The sequence below is a fragment of the Wyeomyia smithii genome, chromosome 3 (assembly GCF_029784165.1).
Source record: "Wyeomyia smithii strain HCP4-BCI-WySm-NY-G18 chromosome 3, ASM2978416v1, whole genome shotgun sequence".
Taxonomy (NCBI): Eukaryota; Metazoa; Arthropoda; class Insecta; order Diptera; family Culicidae; genus Wyeomyia; species Wyeomyia smithii.
In genome coordinates this window covers 110,813,552-110,831,734 of record NC_073696.1, presented here as the reverse complement: position 1 = coordinate 110,831,734, position 18,183 = coordinate 110,813,552, and the positions used below count along the sequence as shown (strand labels likewise).

Below are 18,183 nucleotides of genomic sequence, written 5' to 3'. Positions count from 1 at the left end.
GTTGAACCTACGGTTATGGTCTTTCAGAATTCCCCCTTTTGCTGGTCGGTTTCCTTGAAGCCAAAAACGACAAACCTGTTCATATTCTTCTTCAGAAAAGCCACAAAAATGAATTGTGAATTGTGATAATATGGAAATAGCTAAAAGTAAGGTATTCAATTAAAATATGACATTTTACCCACCTATTGGCAGCGTACAGAGGGTTTTAGAACGACCTATTTATTGTTCCAAAAAGTGACAAAATAGACCAAAACGTATACCAGTTTCAATTTTTTTCAATTTAGATCTGGTATAAAACAAAATTAAATCTCCCAGATGGTCTCGAGGTACGATGCTGGCCTAACTAGCCAGTCGTCGTAGGTTCGAGTCTCGTCTCGGGAGAGACTGTTAGTTAGTCAAGTTCCGAATCGGAATGTAGCACGAGGTAAAAAAAAAAATAAAACAAAATTTACACCACCGGTGCAGCAGTGAATTTGAGTTTGTTCCAAAAAATAGAACAAAACAACGGTTTGGACCACCGCTGAAGATGCCCTAACGAACACAAACGATAATAGTTCTATAGAAAAGTTGTTCCTTACGAAAAGAAAATTTTGCTTTCCAGATTTTTCTCCACCTATGTCACAGCGCCATTGAATCGATATGGCCACTCAAACGATCCCAGTGAAATCACTTTCGTTCACTATTCAAGCTTTAATGGTCGGACCGATTTCATATAGGTAGTCCTAGAAGAACAGGGCTTTCAATTAGCTCTCACAATCACTAGCTGCCACTCATGCTTCCTTACCTCTGCTAGCTCTAGCTGCCGATTCACAAATTGTTGGACGAATCCTTGCTGTTGTTGGTTTGCTTGGGGAGTCCACAACGAGCAGCTAAAGTGAAAACGTACTTTCAACAACTGCTGGGCAGCAGAGAATTGAAGTGAGGAAAGGGTGAAAATGGATAATCACGTTTCACACTTCATTTTGATTCTATTAGATTAGTTTTTTTTCGGCATGGTTTAATTTTTTCTCTTCTCAAAAGCTCACCGCAATTATGGATTGAACGGAAAAAGACCCGCTAGCTACACTAAGTGTAACGAAAAATACTGTAAAATGCTCTATAGGAAAATTGATTAAAACAGCTTTTCAAGTCATTAACTGTGAAAAGAGGGGTTCACTCGTGATCGGAGAACCATGATGCTGTTTTTTTTTCGTTTACCGGCAAGTGAACGCATTACACAATAGGGTTGCTGTAGCCGGGGTGATGACGAATGAGCACACTTTTCGACACCAATTGACAAACATGACGAACCGAAATGCTGGTGGGGAGTGATATCGAACTTCGTATCGACCAAATCGATCAAAAATAGGCAGTAAAGCCGATCATTTATCCTACAACTTTACAGACCTTTAGGAAGCAGATATACGGCTGGCTGCTCAGGGGTTCAAGTAAATTCACTCACGTGCTGTCCTTTTGTTCGCTTCTTTGAGAAATAAAAAGGTGCACAAAAAGTATCAAGCAACTTGTAAGGTATGCTTTTGCAGATTTTGCAGAAAAAATCCACGCCATTTGAAACGATAACATGTTTTTGGGATACGGTCTTTGAACTGCCTGAAAAACGCTGAAGAAAGTGAGAATATTTCCTCGGTCAGATAGCAGTTTGACATCTTTCAAGCGTTTAATCATTAATTATTTTTCGCGACACATCAGTCAAATTTGCCTTTCCACGCGTATTCTTGCTGACAGTGATTGCCCATCTTCTCAGTCATTGGACGACGACAGAGACGATTTTTTTTCTTCATCGTCCGCAGCTATAATTCCCTGCGCCGTAATTCAACTTAGGCTCATTGACGTAGGGGTAAACAGGGTAAGACCACCCAGCGGGGTAAGACCGCCCACCGCAGTTTAACTACCAAGTAATATAATTATTGAAAAATTTCTTTGACATGTATATTACAGTATAATTACATATCATTTTGCACCCCTTTCTTTTTTGATAGTGCGCGAACGGTCACAGAAATAATCAAAAACAACCTTTCAGCTGGCAACCAGTCAATGCGCTATTGTTTCGCGGCAACGGGAATTAATGTTTTTCTATCTAAAAATCTGTTGTTTTATTCGTGAATAAACGGTTTAATCGCTTGCCTGAATCTGTCTTCTTTCAGAAACATCAAAGGCCGTGAGTAATCTTGTAATTTTGACTACTTTTTCGGTGAAATAAGAAAATGTTCCACTGGGGGTAAAGTCGCCCACTATACATGGGGTAAAACCGCCACGTATACAACTGTTTGTTGTTTTACTTCAAGACCCAAATGCCTCGACACTTCAAAGGGATATTTACAGTATCAGTAAAGCAATTTCAAGCCACATAGGACATCGATGTTAATCGATCATTTCCGATTTGGTTGAAGCTTTTCTAGTAATATTTTTTTAACGCGACTAATTTTTGAAAAAAGTAAATTTGTGTAAAAATGGTATTAACGAACAAAAATAATTTTAGAGCCAGGACGGTTTGTTTAATCGGTATGACGTCTCCGGCAGAGTTGAAAATAGTAGTTTTTTACTTCCGAAAAAAGTATACACTGTGAAAAAATTTAAAGAAAAGATATAAAAATAGAATTAAATTTTTTTTTTTAAATTTATTTCAAAAAAACATGTTTTTGCCTGCAAAATCTACAAAAGGTAAGCTAAAATTTGATGGTTGTTGGATCATGGAGTAATAGAAATCATAACAGCTCAAATTTTGTAAAGAATTTTTTTGGGCGGTTTGTTTGATGTTTAGAGTCGTTGGTAATTTTGTTCTTCAAAACAAAAACATAAAAAATTTAAAAATATGAATAAAAAATTTAATAATTAATATTATTACTCTATATATAATAAGTCTTCAAAAAAAACATACAGACAGGTTTAATGAGTTTTATTTTTAGCTCAAAGACAGGTATATTATAAATTGAATATCTAGAAAAGACCCAACTCTGAAAAATCTATTTATTTTGAAGGCCACAAAATGTTACCTAAACATTGATTTGAACTTGGATAATCAAAAAACAAAACAAGTTAAAACTTAGAAAAAAAATTTTTTTTTTCAGATTTTTCACAGTGTATATTTTATTGAAAAAGAAAAAAAATACCATCTACAACTTTGTTAAAAACACCATACCGATAAAATCAACCGTTTTGGCACTAAAAATATTTGTTATCCTCAAAAAATGGTGGGCGATCTTACCCCGCTGGTGGGCGGGCTTACCCCGCATGAAAAAGATCTGCACATTTTCAATGAATTTTTAAAATTGAAAAAAAAGCTGGAAAATAAACAAAAATATTTCCGTTCTAGTTTTTTGATTGCGGGTATTGAATAGAAGAACCTCTTTGCGAAGAAAAAATGAAACTGCAGCAGCAACTTTTTTTCTATAAATAGATTTGCTTAAGGGGGCGGTCTTACCCCGCTTACCCCTACAAACATTGTCTGCAGCATTCCGCAGATATTTCGCTTTCCATTAAAGTGCGATGTCGAGCCGAGCGGCATTCAATTTTCTGGGTAAGGAATTCGTTTAATTTTTCCAAATACCAATGGTTGCGGAGAGCCAACTTAAGTTTTTGCAAGGTAGACTATCCTTCAAAAACTCTATTACGAAAGTCTAAAACATTGCATTTCGTTTTCATAATGGCTGATTCAAATCAAAATGCAGTAAAAAATATTCAGAGCTTTAAGTTTATGCTGAAGGAATTCGAATTAATATTTGGATATTCTGGTGACTAGAAAAATAAACATGAATGAATCCATATATTATATAGCTCAACTTTGACTAATTTCTATATTATATGCGATAGGTATTTAATTTTCGATATTGATCACAGAAGGAATTCATGCAGCAACTATTAGTAGAATTTTTTTTCAACCAGTGGCTAATATTGCAACAATTTCGATCAAAATTGTAAGAAATTTTGAGAGATAAAAAAAACTTCTAAAAATTGGTTGAGACTGTTGAAAGTATGAGAGATAGATCTATCATTAAACACTAGCGTTGTTAAAATCGTTTAAAAATATTTTATATACCACAGTTTGGTTGTTTTCACCACATGGACCCTATTTGGAACTTCGGTTTTCACAGTGGCTACTATACCTTTCCAGAAGACAGGCAAGAACAGCTTTCAACTAAGCATCGAGCTAGAGCAAAAAAAGGCCGGAAATAAAACATTACGAAGGTAGGAAATATTAGTTTTCCTTCGGGACCCGCCAGGGCGTGGGCGATAAAGTCAATCTGCAAACTGCGACTTTCTTGAACTAAAAGTGTGAAGCGGAATCCTGAAAGCGCTCCACTGACTGCTGTTCACTATCATCACTCTGATGGGTGCTCCTTTTGCTGTCCTTTGTGTCGTCTTGTTAGTCCATTTTCTTCCACCGAAACGGTTGCCCGCTCACTTGCCCTGCGGGAAACTGATAGCATCATCGTTTGGACGTTGAGGGCTCAGCTAAGAAGGAAAAGTCTATTTTGCAACTGGAATGAATGAGCGGATAATAAAGTGGGGACTACCACCGGCAGAGGAAATGAGACGACACGGAAGATGGATTTCCGATCCGATTTAAACAACAGTTTAAACTGTTCGATTGGTGAAACATAGTACGAGCTGGAGGAGATTATGATAATCACAGAAACTTTTAACCTCTTGTTAAGAACCATAGAGGATTGAAAGATGGCTCCACAAGCTTGGTTTCACAGAAAGGCTAGCCATTTCTAAAATGTATTTTGTGAAATAAAACTTGCTACAAATGTCAGTATTTAATTTAAAATAAAGAATCTTCTTCTGAAAGCAAAATATCATGAAACTCGCCAAATTTAGTTTAAGACCAAACCTCAACCAACTATGAACTTGAACTACTGAAAACATCCTCCGTTAAGTATATCGTGAAAACACTTGTACTGCTCGCTTGTTTGGAATCGCATCCACGCTTCGCTTCTTATACCTACAGATCTACTGTACAAAAAAAAACGTTTTATCATTATTAGATCATTGTGAAAAATTAATTTTTGAACTTTGTGACTTAATTGAAAGCTCGATTTTTACATTTCTTGATGTTAAACTTCAAGTATGGCTTACAAAAAAAAAAAAATAAGAAGGAGCAAAAATAACAATTTTCAGAATTTATGAAGGCTGTCTTGTCTGTCTATTTCCTTGATGAATATTTTAATGAAATAAGATTCGCTGTGTAGGAAAGTGCATTGTACAATTGTCCATGAGAAAATACCGAACTGTTCAAAAAACCACTCCCACGTTCAAGTTTGTTCCAATACTTTCCTAATTATCCTAGCAAAGGCTGCAATAACTGGGTACTGACGTACCTTAAGGCTGAAAGGGTAGTCCAAATCAGTTGAAAGAATTCTTGGAATGTACCTACAAAACATCACCATTCACCACTGTGAGCCTTAGATATAATCTTTTACGTGATCAATGACGCGTTCTATCGTAGTGACTTTTTTCAGATCTAGAACTAGTACTAGTGAACGAGCTTACTAAAACGAGTGAGTTTTTACTATTACTTGATATGAATCACCTGGCAAATCAAAGTCTACTTAGAATGAAACTTCACCCGCGCAGTTCGACGTCATTGGGCGTTGTTTTTTTGGTTTAAGGGGTAATATCAACCAAAAAAAAATTTGTTTGTTAATTTTTTACTGGCTTAAATCATGCTAAAACTGTCCTAGATTCAAAATCTACATCGCCCAAGTACTGATCTAAACTCAAAGTTCGTTTAAATCAATTACGTCAGACAAAAAAAGGAAGAGTTTTTTAAACCGGCGAGCCGTAGAACTGTAAAAGTTTACATCCAATTGACTTGAAATTTTAACTTAGGCTTTTTCATTAGATTATCTAGTGAAGCACACACAATTTCAGCGATTGATTAACAACAACAAAAGTTATAAAAAAATTAAGTTGATTTTTTATCGAAAAAGAATTTTTTCTCCAAACCGTTGCCGTTTTGCGAAGAAAAATTCTAAAGAAATAAGCATGTGTACTTCACTAGCGACACTAATGTAGGGTAATCGCTCCTATATTCATCTCAGTACCTATATTCATCTCATCACGCCTTTTTGATCATCGTCAAATTTAATCATATTTTCAACGTGAAACTTTCAACCACTCGACAAAATCAAGAAGCCAAAAGGATTTACTTTTAAAATTTGTAGGAATTTGACGGTAAATTGTACAAATGAGAGAAATAAGATGAAAATAGGTGCACCTAGCTGTTGAGATGAATAATGGAGCGATTACTCTAGATAATGAAAAAAACCTAAATTAATCCACCTAGCGGTCAGACTCAATCTTTCTCATTCAAACTTATTATTTGTAAAAAAAGATTCACATGAATGCTTAAATCCAATAAGGGTATATTTACTCTTTGGGTTCTAAAATATTGATGTTGGAATTGAATTATAAAATTAAAAATTTGACGTAATGTTAGTGCTTAAGAAATAGCCAAATAAAAGCAATGACTCTTAATTTCGAACAATTTAATTACGAGCGATACCTGGAACGTTCAAATAGTACGATACAACATTTAAATCATGTTGAGGCCATATAAAGCAGGTATAGTTTTAAATAGTCTTTGAATTTCTTTTCTTTCCAAAACTTTTGAACCACATATCAAATTGTTATGAAGTTTGTCATTTGTAAGTTTGAGAGATGACTCGTTCGTATGACCTAGTTATGTTCAAATAAGTCGTGTAATACTCGAGATAATAGACTGAGAATAGGTTGCTTAAGTTCGATTATAATCAAATGAAAAGGAAACGTATAGGGCAGCCAAACTTTGAAACCACGTTTTAAATCACAATTCATCAGTTACCCCTTAACTAGTCCGTTTATCTGATATCAATATTGTTCAAATCGGTGTGTAGTTTCTGAGATAATGAAGTTTCGTGATTTTCACATTTCGATACATTACAGACGAAGTTACAGTCCGATTACATTGAAATTCAATAGGGTGTTATGAGGCAGCTAGACCTTTTATTTAACACTAATTTTGTGGAAATCGGTTCAACCATCTCAGAGAAAAGTGAGTGAGTTTATGTAGTCTTCGGAATATGTTTCGTTTCATAGCTGGATTTCACTTTTTTAAACATAACAGGCAAAGTAAAAGTCCGATTGCAAAAAAAAATCAATAGATTCTTATGGGACAACAAGACCTTTCATTTGACACCAATTTTATGAAAATCGGTCCAGCCATCTCTGAGAAACATGAGTGAGATTAAATAGACTCGAGAACACGTTTCTTTCCATAACTTTTGAGCCACATCCAATCTTTCCAATCTTTATGAAATTCAAAAGTTAGGAGTTTTTTAGGTAGCCCGTTTATTTGAAATCAATTTTGTTAAAATCGGCTTCGTAGTTTCTGAGATATTGATGTTTCGTGATTTTTACATTTTGATACATAACCTCTAAACTAGAAATCCGATTACAATAAAATTCAATAGGGTCTTATGGGGCAAATAGGCCTTTCATTTGAAATTAATTTCATTGAAATCGGTCCAGCCATTTCTGAGAAAATCGAGTGAGATTGGGAGAGCGTTACACACACACACACACACATATATATATATATATATATATATATATATATATATATATATATATATATATATATATATATATATATATATATATATATATATATATATATATATATATATATATATATATATATATATATATATATATATATATATATATATATACATATATATATATATATATATATATATATATATATATATATATATATATATATATATATATATATATATATATATATATATATATATATATATATATATATATATATATGTATATATATATATATATATATATATATATATATACAGGAAATGCTCAGCTCGTCGAACTGAGTCGAGTGATATACGAGATTCGACCCTCTGGAGCACTTTTAAACCTTTGGTTTTTTCAGTAATTGCTATACCTTTCTAGGAGAAAGGCAAAACTTGGGCACTAGAGGGTTAATAAACTTCAAAGACTGGCCTGTCTTTGTATTACCAGTGCCATGCGCACCACACCAACGGCAGCTTTGGAGACCATGCCCTGCCTACTGCCTCTACATCTTCATGTAAAGAGCTGCAACAAAACAAAACAATCTTCGAAGGCAATCAGTTTGCTCATCTTTGCATTCTAAGGGGGTTGAGAGTGAAACGGGACGGTGGCTTTATTTTGTACAATTTTCAGGTTAGGTTTCATGTCACTTGACGCTTTTGAGCGTAAAAATCTCAGCTTCCATTTAATAAATAGGGCTCGAATTGCTACTCTATGCATGCGTCGGTAGTGCAAACAAACGATCAAAGTTTTACACTTGCAATCTTAATGATTTTCGAGAAAATTATCTTGTAAAATTTGGACAAAATTCGAGCACGGGGTTTCACCTTAAATGCACACCTTAGTCACCGCAGTCTCAGACTGCATGGCGGTTCAGAACAATCTCGACGTTCCATATAAGGTGATTAAAACCAATCGCCATATGTGGAGCAGGAGTGGTCCTGCACTTCCATCGAGCGCAGCACTACGGAAACTATCCCGACAGATCCAAACCTGGGTACCAAGTATGTGCTGGGTACCTGGACCAGAGCTGCGGAAAGTCAATATCATAATACTGACATTACGCCAAAATGATGCAACACCAGAATCAGCCAACTACGATGCATGGTTCATTACAAAAGAGTTTGCGATGTTACAATGATTCTCTTAGCGTCAACTCTCACTCTCATTTTTTTTCTTGCTCTCTTTGTCGATCATTCGGGTATGGCTGTGCTAAGATTGAAACAGCAGAAATATCAAGTTCATTCTGACAGCATGATGTTATGAGGATAGCAAACAATTGATATGTATGATATTGATATATGGTCGGCGTGCGATCAGACCGAACTAAGCGCCGTTTTCTCAGATGAGTTATTGACACCCAGTGGATATGAGAAGTAATAATCTATCTATTATGAAGTAACGAAATTGTTTGAGCATTTGATAACGATATTATAACGAAAATTCTCTTTAACAGCTTGTTCACAGCAATTGCGGCGGTAAATGTTTTTCGACGCTTGGTTCGGTTCGGCTGCACGCCGACTAAAAGCATTGTCAATAAACAACTATTACTTCGTTTTGTAACTGAGCGTATTTTAGTTTGGTACATTTTGAATCTGTATGATCATTCATTTTTATTCTCAGTAGAGAATATGCTTCTTCACAACACCAATTGTAATAAAAAGAATTCTATTAATATTTTTCAAATGATCTCATATCTGAAAATTAATATTGCATTTTTATTTGTTTTTTGACAGCATGAGTTTATTAATTTGATTTTTGAATATTGTGCTTGTTGTAGGTTAAACTAAAGACAGTGTTAGTTCGCGGCAAAAAAATGAATTGCGGGTGGCAAAACAGAAAACTTTTAAATATGTATGGGTATGTATATTTATATACAGATCCTGTTAAAATTTGGCACGGTTCAACTTTGAAACTGTTCAATTTCGGTTCGGAACGGTTTTGCTTTTCTCCTAGTTTTCATTCATATTTTCTTTAAACGAAGAGGATGGCCGGAGTTAATCGACTGGTTTCGTTATATGGCAGGAATATGTTTCAGTAACATGGTAACGATGATCAAAGCAGTGCTTAGAAGTGCTTAAAATCCTACCATGCCTCTCATTGAAAAGTGTAAAAATGCGGACCCGGACCCGGTGTTCCGAATACTCGGGGTCCCATCAAGCGACACCTATAACCACTGGTTTGAAATTATAAACCTAGTTCATTGGTGGCCATATCTTGAGTTGGGATCGTCACGGACCGCAAAGCAGATCAAATTTAAAAATCCTGATATGAACAAACTTCAAGCTGGCACTGACATAATCCCGCTACTGAAACGATTTTTGATATTCCAAAAATCACCTTGATTTGCATTACAGTGATATTTCCGAGTGAACTCTGCATATTCACGACGATTGACAATGAGAACCCGAAAATGGCAACAAAAGAGACAAGATATTGAATCACTTGTCGAATCTCCACGCTTACTGTGATGGTTGCTGGCTATTCATGAGAGAAAGAAACGAGTGCGATGATATTTTCTCTCTCGTCATAGTCACCATGTTGCTTGGATTAATCGCAGCTCTTACCTGGACACTGGTATCGAGGGCAATGAAAATGCTGACCACCTCGCGAGATAAGGATCAACACAGCAATCCATTGACCCCGAGCCATTTCTGGGTACCTCCAAATCCGCCGTCAAGCGCAAAATTAAAACATTAGAAACACTAGAAATAGCTAACCGATTGAATAACTAGCATACAGGGCTGCAGACAAGCGAAACAGTTTATCTCCCCAAACCCTGCTATAACCAAGAGGTTTCTCAGTCCAAGCATAGTGAGCTACGCCTCACCGGACACTGCTCTGATTTTACCACCTAAAAACCTAAATTAATCCACCTAGCGGTGAGACCCAGCCTTTCTCCTTCGAACTTATAATTTGTTAAAATAGATTAACTCCAACACTTAAAAAATACACCTTGATTATTTCTGCTGGATTCATTCTAAACAACAAATTTTCTTATGTGAAGAAAAAAAACATTTACAACAAATTTTTGGTAGCCAACAGCACAACTATACCGAACATTTAAAATTTAACATATCATCGGCTTCGTGCAACACTGCCACATTTTTGAGTTTTTGATGGCAAACGATGCCAAATACTGTTAAGTTTCATCACGCGAAATCCCATTTCGAAAATCACAAAAATTCCAGAATTATGAGTAGAAGTGCCTTTGCTGCACAAATCGAAATTTCTGCTTAAAGTTAGTAAAAATAAGGTTTTAACTTGGACAACGTGAGCACGTAATATGTTCATAATAGACCCAAAGGTGTTTAATAAGGATTGGTAATCTTAAGCTTCAAAGTTTTCTTGAAAATCGTAAAATAAATTTTTGACGCAAATTTTCAAACGCGTTTTTCTCGAAACCATGTTTTTCGAGTTGTGCCAGTGTTGCACGAAACCAACGACATGAATATAAATTAACACATATGCATGCAAATAACATTAAATTCTTTCAACTTTATGATGCGAATTTGTTTTTGATTGTGGTATAATCGATTTGTACTCATATACTGCCAATTAATATTCAGATTCTTTAAGTCAATGTTAGTCAGTAGATTTCAAATAATGTATAAATAAATATTGTTCCTTATACATTAATTTGAATGATCTTATCAGTGAAATTAAAATTCTTTAACGCAGTTGATATCACTGATCGTTTCTGAGAGGCATCCAATGAATGGCCAAATACCAATCAATACGGGTTCTTGAAACCTGGATTATACCCAGTGGCCAGAATCCGACCTAAAACCCAATTTTTAATCCAGATGACCACTTCTGGTTGCCTGATAATCATAAAATCATAAAATCCATCATAAAATTGCCGAACTGCCTAATCTGGGTATTTCTATGGCGAAGATGGCGACAGTTTCCGATCGACAGCCTAAAGTGACAAATATCATCCAATACGATTTGGGGAAGCGGTATGAAACCTTCCGGTTTCTACCAGTCTAAAAGGGACAAACATTACCCAACGTGAGATTTTCAGTACCCGGGATGATGCTCAGAGACCAGGAATCAACTTCATACTTCATTTGAAATCCGAATTTGCGACACCTGTTTTCTTTAAATAAGTCGTGTAATCTTTGAAAGAAGAGATTTTCAATATTTTTACAATTTAACTCAAAATGGATAAAATAAAAGTCCGATAACACTGGTCAACACAAGTGTTACCCCGAAGGTCAAACTAAGAGAAAATGAAAAATTATAGCTTTTCCTGTAAATTTTTTTCTTTCTAGGGCAACTATTATGAGCTTTAGAGCAGCATATTTTCGATTTTGTCAACCAGTGTTATAGTCAAACTAAATGGGTACCAATAAAGCAACTAAACCTTTAATTTAAAACTAAGATTGTTGAAATCAGTGATGCCATTTTTGGCAAAACGAGTGAATTTGATAAAGTTTTCTGAACACTTTTCTTTTCATAACCTTCGAACTACATGTTCAATCATCATAAAATTCGTTATTTAGGGGTTTTAAAGACAGCCCGTTCATTTGATACCTATTTTGTTCAAATCGGTTGTGTAGTTTCTGAGATAATGGAGTTTCATAACTTTTACATTTTGATACATAACAGACAAAGTTACAGGTCGATTATAATAAAATTCAATAGCGTTTTATCAGGCAACTAGACCTTTTCATTGCAACTTATTTTGTGAAAATCGGTCCATCCATCTCTGAGAAAAGTGGGTGAGTTCAAACAGTCTTAGAAACATGTTTCTTGTCATAGCCTGATTTCACATTATTATACATAACGGACAAAGTTAAAGTCCAATAACAATAAAATTCAATAGGGTCTTATGGGGCAACTAGACCTTCCATATGACACTAATTTTGTGAAAATCGGTCTAGCCATCTCTGAGAAAAGTGAGTGAGTTCGAACAATGTTGGGAACACGTTTCTTTCCATAACTTTTGAACTACATGTCCAATCATTATAAAATTATTTCACAAATAGTTAAAAAAACAAGCCCGTTCTTTTGACACCAATTTTGTTCAAATCGGTTGTGTAGTTTCTGAGATAATGAAGTTTCGTGATTTTCACATTTTGATACATAACCTCTAAACTAGAAATTCGATTACAGTAAAATTCAATAGGGTCTTATGGGGCAACTAGACTTCTCATTTGCAAATAGTTTCATGAAAATCGGTCCAGCCATCTCTGAGAAAATCGAGTGAGATTGAGAGACCGTTACATACATACACACACATACACACACATACACACACACATACAGAAAATGCTCAGCTCGTCGAACTAAGTCGATTGATATACGAGATTCGACCCTTTGGAGCACTTTTATACCTTTGGTTTTTCAGTGATTGCCATACCTTTCTAGGAGAAAGGCAAAAATTGTTTTGGTTATAGGTGGAGTTGGGCACGACTTCTACTGCTCGCCACGGAGGAACTTTAAAAAAAAGCGGTTCACGGCATTCGCTGCACAGACGCCATTTTATAAAAAGAATGGCAATAACTTTTTTTTTTGTTTTTATTCTCTAAGAGTTACTTAATCCAATGATATATTATAAATATTCCTTACATCTCAAATGTCTTTTAAAAAACATGAAAAACGCCTTATTTTTTCGAGCATCTGGTGGATTTTACCCCTTAATATCAATTCCTAATTTAACGAATCCTCTGAACCTGTTAAAGATGTCATAGAGCACGCCTACTGTGCTATTAATTTAACAATTGGTCTTATTGTTCATTCGTGAAGACCAATAAAAACCCTTGGTGTAATCCTTGCCTTCACCGTCTCAAAAAATACGTCTCGAACGGCACTTCTTCAGACTGCAGGACATTCTTAGACGGAACCCATGATAATTTTGATCGTTTATACCAAATGAGCAGTGCTGATAAAAGTCATTTTCCCCAGCAAAATTCTTCGAAAATTACAACCAATCATTTTCAATTTTCACTTCCAATGATCGCAGCACTCTTTCAGATACACTAGATTTTCGCCCTAGTAACGTGCTGTTATACTCAGATGAAATAGATCGCGCGCATCGTTTACCGTTACAGAATAAAATTTCACGACAAATCCAACCAAATGACCTTCACTTCAAAGCGAAAAAGAAAAACAAACAGTCCGCTAAACCAAAATGAACCTCACCGAAACACTTTTTCACTGACACTGACCGATGCCTTGACAATCTTCGTTAACTGATAAACTGATTTTGTTGTCTTGCTTTCATCGCATGAAATATAATGAGGTGTTTTGACAGTTCACTTCCATGCAAAAAGCGGGAAGGGAGAACTCTGAAAGGATTGTAAAAAAATAACGTTTATGGATGCTTTTTTTCACTTTCACTCAAGAGTGTCAACAAATATCAACCCTGCAAATGAGGCTTATCATATTTTTCGTGCATGAGAAAGGTGATAGGCGCAGGGCCGGATTTGGGTCTTGGGGAGCCCGGGCAAATATTTTCTGGGGCCCTCTTTTCTAAGAACATTCAGAGGTAAGGATTTTGCAAATGATTTTTTTTATAGCGTTTTTGACTACATGCATTAACCGTTATATACTCGGCAATTTTAATACACATAAGTACTCGGCAGGGTCCCCGGGTACCCACCAAAATGAAATGCTTCTTACTTTTTCAATTCTTGACCGGTTTTCGATTTTGACCCGCCGAAAGATTGGAAATTTTGTCTATTTTTAGTATACGGAACCTGAAAAGATCTTGCTCCTCATATGGTTTCCGGTTTCGGGACCATGTTCAAGATCGGGAAGCTGCTCCGAAGTGGCCATTTCGGATAACTTATCAGATGGACTCAGAATGAATGAAAATCAACTCCTGGAGTGATTTCATGAATTTTGATACCAATGTTGCTCGGTTTTATTGACAATCCGGATTTACAGGAGCCAGAAGTGGTCATAGGTTCATGTCAGTCCCGGATTCTAAAAGTAGACAGATTTTCCAATCTTTTGACAGGTCAAGATCGAAAATCGGTCAAGAAATAAAAAAGCAAGAAGCATTTCAATTTGTGGGTACCCGGGTACCCTGCCGAGTACTTATGGGGTAAAAAAATTCAAAGTCCCCACATCTCGGGAGTTCCGCTGCTTAGGATCTTGTAGAGACGTTTCGATGCAATAAACTGTGGTCAAATAACATCCTACCATCCTAGAAATCTACTTCGAAGTCTCCTGGACGAGCAGCAAACCAATAAACACTTCTTTGTAATACATGTTCACAAATTTGCAATAATATAAATCCAATGTTCTGATGCACCACTTGAAAGCAAACAACAAACCAATAATCTTTTCTTTGCAATACATTTTCACAAATTGGCAGTAACATAAATCCGATGTTCTGATGCACCACTTGAAAGTAAACTTCCAAGTAAATTAACAGAAATAAGTGATTAGTTACACTTATCAACCCAATGTAAAAGGTAACACATTTTCACAATTTTTTCTGCCGTACCTTGTAGGTATGAGTATGCAGATAGTTATGCATCAAAAATCATGTATGTTCTGGCCTTCATGACTACGACTTGGGGGTCCCACGGGTTGGAAGGTCCGGGAAATTTTCCCCCCTCCTTAAATCCGGGCCTGGATAGACGCTATGTACAAAACTACAGAGACATTGCATCTGTGCCAAGGCAATAAAAGTAATTATTAACGGCACCCTAAACGCTATTGGATCGAGTGGACCACTACCAAACTTTTAGATAAATTCGGAAACTTGTAGTGTCATTTCCTCGTGTACAATGGCTTGGATCTTACTTGATAAATCAAACATTCTCTGGAGTACCGCAAGGTAGCAATCTTGGACCACTACTCGTCATGATATTTTTCTGCTAATTCCGGTTGGTTGCCGTATTGTACACCAAGGACGTTAATTTTTTTAAGGTGTGAGAAACACTGCGGACTGCGTTGAACTGCAGTGATCAGTATAAGGTGACACAGCTAAGAGATCTGAAGGTTATTTTGATAACTACGCTCTTTTTCTAACTTCATCGAAATTATCTCTGAAGCTTATTGCAAGTCGAATTTATGTTTAAGATAGCCAACCAGTTCCATATTATCTGGATACACTATAAGTGTATGTAGTATTTGGTCAATTGAGGCTGATTTTCATAACTCGGAAACCGCCTTCTTGGAGTTTGAAACGGCGTACCCGATTCCCAAAATATCCATATTGAATGATATTAACCTATTTTAGCCTGTTTTGAAAAAGACACAAGGCGCGGTATTGGACTTCAAAACCGTTCAAGTGATGACGGTGAGCATGGTAGCTTGTGTACCACCAGTGTGCTGATTTAAAAGCTATTTTTTGTGTGAAATCAAGTGCTTCTGGTGATCTAGTGCTAGTGATCCGACGGCATAATTGGATATCTCAACGGATAAGTAGAAGTGTCTTTGAATGCTTTTAATTTATTCTGTTTTTTATCGATTTATTTTATACCAGCGCCGACCAACGCATCTATGTTATATAGACGCTACGGCTGCTGATTGAAATTTCATTGTTGTGTTTTTTCATTGTTCATTTGCCTTTACCCTCCGTTGCTGCTGGACGAGTCCAGCGTATTGGTCTGCAGCAGCTTCGGCTTGTTTGCAGCGGGAAGATGGATTGTGGCAAATGTGGTAATATCATTCGCATTAGCGACGATCCGGTTGTTTGCGTTGGTAAATGCAAATCTCAGTTCCACAGAGTTTGCACGCCCCTTACGAAAATAGCAGCGAAAGTCGTTAATGATAATGATAATATTGTGTTTAAATGTGTTTCGTGTTTATCAGCCTGTGATGACGGTGGGAAAGATGATGTTTTGAGTGAGTTGACAAAGATGAGAGATGCCTTATCATCTGTCTCTCAGTCGCTCACAAATAATCAAAACAAAATTGAAATCCAGATAAATGTTGCTGTTTCTAACGCGATCGAGACTATTTTGAAATCTGTCAGCGATTCTCTTCGTGAGAGTCTGGTAAACATTGAGACCAGTGTTGCCAGAAAGCTGGATGATTTCAAAAATCAAATAGTCTTAAATACCGATCGCGATAGAAATAATGGTCCAATGAACAGAAAAGGAGTCGAAATGAGAGAACGGTTCACTCTGAATCGGACTCTAACCCCAGTAAAAAGATGTTACTAGTACGTGATGACGAGGTTTTTTCGGAAAGTTTACCAACATACGCGAATGTTTTAGCGAGTTCGACTGGGAGTATATCAAATAAATTACAGAAAAAGGAAAACCGTAAGGCTCGGCCGGTCATTGTGATCAAACCGGTCGAGACTTCTCAATCTAGTGAAGATACTAGATGTTTTTTGAAAAAAACTTTAGATCCAAAAATCCACAAAATCATTAACTTTAGAAACGGTAAGAATGGCTCGATAATTGCAGAGTGTGCAGTAGGGGATAATGTTGAGGTTGTTGAAAAAGACATTGAAAGCAACCTGGGTGAACGCTGTATAATGCTGTTATTCCCACAATCGCGAGGCCTAAGTTGAAGATTGTGGGAATGAGTGATCGATATTCCTCCGATGAATTCATAGACTTGTTGAAAAGTCAGAATGATAGCATCGGCTTTAAAGAAGTAAAGGTTATTGCCGAGTATGAAAATTCACGCTTCAAATATAACAAGTTTAACGTGATAATCGAAGTTGATCTAGACACTTATAACTGCCTAATGAATGCTGGAAAAGTAAGCATTGGGTGGGACAAGTGTTTTGTACGAGAGGCCATAAATGTATTGCGTTGCTTTAAATGTGGCGAATTTGGTCATAAAAGCACATAGTGTGTTAATCCTGAGACATGCTCTAAATGCAGTGAAAAGCACAAAACATCGGAATGCGCTTCTACTGATTATAAATGCGTAAATTGTTTAAAACATAATAATGAGTTAAAAATGAATTTGGACGCGAAACATCCAGCATCAAGTTCGCAGTGTCCAGTTTTTCGGAGACTGTTTGAAAAAATAAAAAGCAATATGTTGTCAATTAAATAGCAGCTGAAGAAAATGCAATGTGAGAGGAAATTAGAAATAGTTTATCTTAATATTGCTGGTTTATCCACGAATTATGTTGCTTTGCGGTATCTTGTGGAAAAAAAAACGACCAATGTTAGTATTGCTGGCTGAAACTCACATAGTGGAAGCTGATGCATTTGATCAATATAGTATTCCGGGTTATAAAGTTGCTTTTTGCCTTTCACATTCCAGACATACTGGTGGGGTTGCTATTTACGCCAAGGAATCAGTCAAGTTCAACATTCTATCAAACGAATCTGTCGAAAACAATTGGTTCCTGGGAATATCAGTTCAGAGAGGCATGACGATGGGAAATTTTGGAATAGTCTACCATTCCCCCAGTTCGAGTGACCAGCGTTTTTTGGAAATTTTAGATAACTGGTGGGAAAATTTTGTTGATTTGAATAAATTAAACGTAATTGCTGGTGATTTCAATATTGATTGGCTTGGTGGATCGAACTCGAATCAATTAAAGCAATTAGTCGGTTTTTTCAATCTAAGACAAACAGTTTTTCAATTTACAAGAATTTCCAGACACTCTCGTACCTTGATTGATCATGTGTTCTCCAATTTTGATAATGTTAATTCCTTCAC

General features: G+C 36.1%; 1 protein-coding gene across 1 annotated transcript in view; it reads left to right on the top strand.

The window, feature by feature from the left end:
- LOC129726561 (nephrin-like) overlaps positions 1–18,183 on the top strand; it is an 875,571-nt gene that overhangs the window by 436,254 nt on the left and 421,134 nt on the right. The gene's annotated exons all lie outside the window — the stretch shown is intronic.